The sequence below is a fragment of the Chinchilla lanigera genome, unplaced genomic scaffold, assembly GCF_000276665.1.
Source record: "Chinchilla lanigera isolate Chin_1 unplaced genomic scaffold, ChiLan1.0 scaffold00021, whole genome shotgun sequence".
In the NCBI taxonomy this organism is placed as follows: Eukaryota; Metazoa; Chordata; class Mammalia; order Rodentia; family Chinchillidae; genus Chinchilla; species Chinchilla lanigera.
Window position 1 is genome coordinate 27823497 of NW_004955422.1, and position 7617 is coordinate 27831113.

The window sequence follows — 7617 nt, forward strand, 5'->3', positions numbered from 1 at the left end:
GAGAGAGGGAGAGAACCATTTGTTATACATTTATTATATTATTAAGTGATGATAAACACCATGGAGAAATATAAAGCAAGTGGCAAATAACTTGAAATAGGGAGGTCAGGAAAGTCCTCTCTGGGAAAGTGACAGTTTGAACAGAGATCAGAGATCTACATGGGAAGGCCTGCCTTGCTGGAACACTAAGATGCCATGAAATTCAGATCAATAGGATTCTCAAGTCATGAAATTCTGAGTAATGGAATTCTGTGGCCATGGAATGCTAATCAATATTTCTCTGGTGCCATAAAATTCTAATCAGTGCAATTCGCTGGCTGTGAAATTAAATCTAATAGAACTCTGAGGCCTTGAATTTTAATCAATCAGGAAACTCCCCTACAGGGGAGAAAGCATGCCCAGGGGGTGGGAGGGAGGAGGCCACAGACAGGAGGAGGGTTCTGTGCCAGAGGGTAGAAAGGCCCAAGTGGGAACCTAGCCTTTACCCAGCCAGCATTTAATAGGCAAGACAGCCATTGCAGAAGCACCCTATTGCAAAAAAAGTCCACTTCCAGGTCAGTGCAGTGAAATGAAAACATATCATTCCTAGTTGCTCACCTGGGTCGAGCTGGGCCTCCAACCCCAGGTCTTCTCCCAAGCAGGCATGTGGCCAATGTGTACCTCTGTCCTCTGCATTGAATCCGAGGGCTCTGGAGTGAAAGTGTCTGGGCTTGGTTCTAACTCTGCCCCTTTAAACATTAGTTATAACAATGGTATCCTAGAATGGGCATGGTGACATGCAACTGTAATCCCAGTACTCAGGAGGTAGAGGTAGGAAGATCCCCATGCGTTCAAGGCCAGCCTGGTTGCACTTGAGAGTCTGAGGCAGGAGAATCACTGTGAGTTTGAGGCCAGCTTGGGGTACAACATGAATTTAAGGCCAGCCTGAACTGCATAGTGAGACCTTGTCTCAAAAAGACCAAAAAAAAAAAAAGCCTGGGTAACACAGTGAATTCAAGGACAGCCTGAACTACATAGTGAGACCCCATCTGAAAAAACAAAAAACAAGCAACAGGGCTGGGGATTTAGCTCAGCGGCAAAAGCGCCTGCCTGGCAAGTGGAAGGTCGTGAGTTCGGTTCCCGGTACCGGAGAAAAACCAAAAAAAAAAAAAAAAAAAAAAAAAAAAAAAAAAAAAACTATTAACAAGCAACAATTACAAAACCAATACCTGTCCCTGCTTCTGCTGTGCCAGCCATAAAACCAGATGCTCACAATCATGGCTACTCAGTTTAGTAGATAGTGTGTGTCCTCAAACTGTTTATAAGCACAAAATAAGAATGAGAGTGTCAATTTTTTTTTTTTTGGTCTTATTTTGTTGTTGTTTTTGTTTGTCTTCTGGTACTAGGAATTGAACTCACGATCTTATGCTTGCCAGGCAGGCGCTTTGCCGCTGAGCTAAATTCCCAGCCCCATTTTTGTCTTTTTTTGAGACAGGGTTTCACTATGTGTTCAGGCTGACCTTGAACTCACTATGTAGCCCAGGCTGGCCTCGAATTTGCAACTATCCTCCTGCCTCAGCCTCCTGAGTGCTGGGATTACAGGTGTGCACCACCATGCCTGGCTTTCACTGCTTTAAAAGGGAAAAATATAATTCTCCCCTCATAGCAGCTTTTCTGAATAAACCTATTAAATGGATCAACACGTGCCGAGCACATGATAAACTCTCAAGGTTAGCTGTTATTCTTCTTCTATTGTGATTACCTAGTATAATAATTATTATTCATAATTATTCCCTCCCAGGGCTCTTTCACCTGCCTTAAGGAATTGTTGGGGCCGGGGATATAGCTCAGCAACACAGCACCCGCCTGGCAAGCTCACAGTCCTAAGTTTATTACACGGTCCTAAGTAGCAAAAAAAATAAAATTTAAAAAAAAAAATTGTTTGTGGTCTGGGGCTTGATTTCTAAGACCCAGCCAGGCTCCCATTCACTTCTCTAAGGACCTGGAGTCTGAGCTGATTACCAGGAGTTGATGAGGACCCAGGGCAGGGGAGGGAGTCCAGGAATGGGAAGAGGTTGTACATGGTCCAACTCAGTGCTTTCCAGACCCCAGCTATGCTCTGGGGCCTTAGTAAGAGCCCACCTGGCTTGGAACTGGATATGCCCAGGAACCCTAGAGACCAAGGTGAAGGTCATGTCATCTGCACCCAGGAAGATACCACTGGCCAAACAAAGAGATAGCCTGAAAGTCATGGCTGTGCAGGTACAGGGACCTGCCCGCATGTTGGCTACTAAGTCAAATAAGAAGTCCCTCCATGGGCTCTGCCCAGGGCAGAAAAGGAAGACAAAACAGAAAGAGGAAAGCAGGAAGGAAGCCAAGCGTGGTGGTGCATGCCTGTAAGTCTAGCACTCAAGAGGCCAAGGTAAGAGGACCCCAAGTTCAAGGCCTGCCTAAACTACATAGTGAGTTCAAGGCCAGCCTGGACTAGATAATGAGACTCTGTCTGGTCTCATAAAACAAAACAAAACAAAACAAAACAAAACAAAACATGCAGAAGGACAGCCAAGGAGCCCATTCATTCCCTGGAAGCAGTGGTGTGCATAGGCTTAGAGTCCTGGCAGGTTGGAATCCTATGTCTCCCACATTTAAATGAGGAAGCCACAACTCTGCAGCCACACTGATTGACACCACTTTGAGATCTTTTTCATGGCTGACACTATTTCCAAATCAGTGTGAAGATTCAAATCAGACATGATACCTAGCATGTGGCAAGTGCTCACTGAATAATGGTGACTATTTTGAATATTGTTATTATTATTATTATTATTATTATTATTATTTTGGCTTTTCAAGACAGGATCTCACTATGTAGTTCAGACTGGCCTTAGGCTCCTGATGTAATCCATGATGGTCTTGAATATGTGGCAATCCTTCTGCCTCAGCCTCCCGGGATTACAGGCGTGTACCACCACATCTGGCTAAATAATAGTCATTACTATCATTGAATTAAACTTTCTGATCAGCAAGGCCCTCATCTGCTGAACTCTAAGGGATCAGGATAAGGTTCTATGGGAAAGAATTTCAAGAATTTCATCTCTGGCCAAGTATGGTGGTGCCTGCCTATAATACCAGCACTCCATGAGTTCGAGGCCAGCCTAGGCTACATAGTAACTTCAAAGCCATCCTGAACTACATAGTGAGACCCTGTCTCAAAAGAATTTCATCTCTGGAGCCAGGTTCCCACTTCTGCCATGTATGACTGGGTAACTCTGTGGGCGCTCTGTGTCTCCATTTCCCCTTCTGTACAGTGGGAGGGATTTAAAGTCTGCAAAGTGCCTGGCCTACAGAGGAGGTTATAGACCTTCATTTTCTTCACCCAGATCCTGTTCCCCAACCTTTGCAGGCTGACCACTTACATTTCTGGCCAAATTCCTTTCCATGGACAAACATCTGCACAGTTATTACTTCCAGAGGTCTGGCTGCTGCTCTAGTCCTTCTGTGGGAGGCAAAACTGAGGTTCAGAAATGTGATGGTGGCTAAGTGGCTGTGTCAGCTTCACTGGCTTGGGAGCCCCCAAGGGATGAGTAAAGCATACTTCTGTATGTACCTGCTGTCATGAAGACATGACCTTGGGATCTATTGCTGGTCCCTGGACCCTTCCTCACTGGCACCCTTCTGCTCTGCTTTCCAGTACCATGAACTAAGCATCTTTGTGCTGCCACAACCTTCCACCATGATGTCTCTGCCTTGGAACCAGCGTACCGTGGACTGAATCCCTTGAAATTATGAGTCAAATTGAAACCTCTCCTCCTGTAAATTGTGGGTGTCGGCTTGACTAATACTCAGGAGGTTGAGGCATGAGGATCGCCATGAGTTTAAGGCTATATAGTGCCTGGGCTATAAAGTGTATTCAAGGCCAGTCTGAACTACATAACAAGACCCTGTCTCAAAAAAACAAAAGAAAGAAAAGGGTTATGGATGTTAGTGCTAAGGTCCTAGATTTTTTTTTTTTTTTTTTTTTTTTTTTTTTTTTTTTTTTTGTCTTTTTTGTTTTGTTTTTGTTTTTCTCCGGTACAGGAAACCGAACTCACGATCTTGCGCTTGCCAGGCAGGCGCTTTGCCGCTGAGCTAAATCCCCAGCCCCTTTTTTGTCTTTTTTGAGACAAGGTCTCTCTATGTAGTTCAGGCTGGCCTCGAGCTCACTTTGTAGCCCAGGCTGGTCTCGAACTCACAACGATCCTCCTGCCTCAGCCTCCAGAATGCTGAGATTACAGGCATGCGCCACCACTCCCGGCTTAAGGTCCTTGATTCAATGTACAGTATCAGAAAAAATAAAACCCACTCTAGCTGGGCATGGTGACATATACCTATAGTCTCAGCTACTTCAGTAGCTGAGGCAAGAGGATTGTAAGTTTAAGGGCAACCTGAGAAATTTAGTGAAACTGTCTCAAAATAAAATAAAAAGGGATGGAGATGTTAGCTCAGGGCTCCCTGAGTTTAATCCCTAGTACCACACATACAAAAGGGGGGTGACATTTATATAGGATAGCTATTTAAAAAAATTATGAGTTGGGTGTTGTGGTATGTACCTGTAATTATCAATCAATCATTCAAGGGGTTTTGAGGGCTCAGTGGTAGCAGGCTTGCCTTGTATGTGTAAGGTCCTGGGTTTGATTCCCAGTACTGAGAATAGAAAAAAAAGTCCTGGGGATAGAGATGGATAGTAGTAATGATTGCACAGCAATGTGAGTATACTTAATGGTAGCCAGGCATGGTGGCACACGCCTGTAATCCCAGCACCCAGGAGGCTGAGGCAGGAGTTCAAGGCCAGCCTGGGCCACATAGTGAGTTGAAGGCCAGCCTAAAGTACATAGTGAGACCCTGTCTCAAAACAAAACCCCCAAACAAAAGCACCAAAAAAAAAAAAAAAAAACCACCTCACAAAATAGTTATAAAACTTACAAAAAAGTTATAAAGGGCTGGTGCTGAGGATGGAACCTAGGGCCTCAGACATGCTCGACAAGTGTTCTATCACTGAGCTACATTTCCAGCACTATTTATTTATTTATTTATTTATTTATTGTCTTTTTTGAGACAGGATCTCACTATGCAGTTCAGGCTGGTCTTGGACTCACTTTGTAGCCCAGGCTGGTCTTGAACTTGGAACAATCCTCCTGTCTTAGCCTCCCGAGTGCTGGGATTACAGGCATGTGCCACCATACCCAGCTCCCCAGCACTTTTTATTTAGAGACAATGTCCTGGCCTCAAACTTGCTATCTTTTGCCTCAGCCTCCCTAATAGCTGGAATTACAGGTATGTATTAATGTGCTGGGCTCCAAGAGCAGTATCTTGTTTTGTTTTGTTGTGGTACTAGGCGTTGAACCCAGGGCCTTCACCTAGGGGCACATCCCCAGCTCTTTTTTTCTTTTTATTTATTTATTTATTTATTTTTATTTGTCTTTTTGAGACAGGGTCTCGCTATGCAGTTCAGGCTGGCCTTGAGCTCACTTTGTAGCCCAGGCTGGTTTCAAACTTGTAATGATCCTCCTGCTTTAGCCTCCCAAGTGCTGGGATTGCGGGCATGAGCCACCATACCCAGCCTATTTTTTTTCCTATTTTTAAATTTTTTTATTGTGAGACAAGGTCTCAGTAAATCACTAAATTGTTCAGGCTGGGCTCAAACTTGTGATCATTTTGCCTTACCTCCCAGAGTACTGGGGTTACAGGTGTGCTATACCATACCCAGTTGAAAGCAATACCTTCAGAGAGTCTTAGTCGTGTCTTAAAAGGAGATGATTTGGACAGAATATTTATAAGGTGAGGGGTTTTGGGCTCAAGTGGTATCAAGTGGGTTTTTTTTTTAAGTCTGTTTTTTGTTTTTGTTTTTTACCCTGCTTCACCATGTAGTTCAGGGTAGCTTCGAGCTCACTATGTAGCCCAGGTTGGCCCTGAACTTGTAGTGATACTCCTGCCTCCGCCTCCCAAGTGTTGGGATTACAGTTATGTGCCACCATGTCTGGTTTTTGTTTTTATTTTTTAAGGTGGAAAACTGAGATTTGGCAAAGTTTGTGACAGAATAATTTAGTTGGTGAATAATCTGAGAAGAATCTCTTGAAACACTGATGTTAGGGGCTGGGGATTTAGCTCAGCGGCACAACGCCTGCCTGGCAAGTGCAAGGTCATGAGTCTGATTCCTGGTACTGGAAGAAAAACAAAACAAAAAAAGAAACACTGATGTTAAATGATTTGTCTGGTAAGGGAGGTGTCTGCCATGGTGAGCAAACTGTTTGCCTAAAGGAATTGGTTTGGACAAATTTCCTGAGGCAAACAGTGCGGTTATTTATTGGTTTACAATCTTGCCTTCCTGGCCTGTCCCACCTTGGGCAGCCTTTCTGCTCAAACTGTCCCCACCCATTTGTGGAGAAGTTTCCTGGACTGAGCAAATCCTGTTGACATAGGGGGACCTCAGCTCTTGGACCCAAGAGTTGAGTAACATCGAGGAAGATGGTCCTGGATCTTAGGCATATCCTGTCACTCTTGCTGGGCACTTGCATTTGTTTATCACACAAGGTACTGCGATATACACATATACCTGAACGTACACAGAGGAGCACTTCTCTGCAGTCCCCACTGAGAAGGAGAACTGGAGGTAGTGAGTTGTGAGCATTTGCAGATTTCGTAGTCTTATTTTCTTTCTAATCCACTTTCCTGCCTCCCAGAAGAGGAAAACCTCCTTCCCTGGCCACTAGAACAGACGGCAGGAGCTGCCAGGGCCTTGCTCAGCCCGGTTCTATGCCCACCCACCTGCCCTCCCTTGTTCCGGCAGATTAATGGTGACCCTTGACCCTGACGGGCTGGCCACACTCCCGGCCAATTTCAGCCTGTCGAGAGGAGTCCCAGGGGTGGTCAGGGCCTGGGGATGGGTTGGCCAGATGGGCCTGGGAGGTCTCAGCTCGGTGCATCCCAGGAGGCAGAGCAGGTGGGCAGCCCCCCCCCCCCACTCCCCTCATGCATCACTAGGCCGGAGCAGGAGCCAGATGGTGGGGATGGGGCAGCCTTGCAGCTTCTGGCCTGACAAAGGATCCTCTGTAGTGCCCTCCTCACACCCTGACCCTGACCAGCCTGGCTAGCCTAGTCTCTGGCTGTCCAGTCACTCTCTCTGGCCTGTCCCACCCTGCACAGCCTTTCTGCTCAAACTGTCCCCACTCATTTGTGGAGACATTTTCCCAGGCAACATTCCTCTGGAGCCTCGGACCTGGAAACCTGCTTCTCACCTTGAGAGTAGGCAGCTATGGCCAAGACACTGTGGTCCCATGATTATGACTGGTCACAGATTGGAATGCAATAATAAGATTAATTGCAATGGCCCAGTGGGGATTGTGATGAACTGGTGTCTGACATTCAGGAAATCCCTCATCAGTGGACCCTGTGGTTACTACGGGGATGAGGAAACTCAGGCCTAGAGGGGAGGACACTAGCAGGAGAGTCTCGTGGTAGGAGAGTAGGTTTGGGAGTCAGGTCCATGTTAGCTAATCCACATCTGCTTCAGAGAGTGAGTCTTGGGGCAGATCAGCCAAGCTCTCAGTTTCTCCAGCTGAAATGGGCATAACTGAACCCTTATCCTAGTGAACAGTCCTG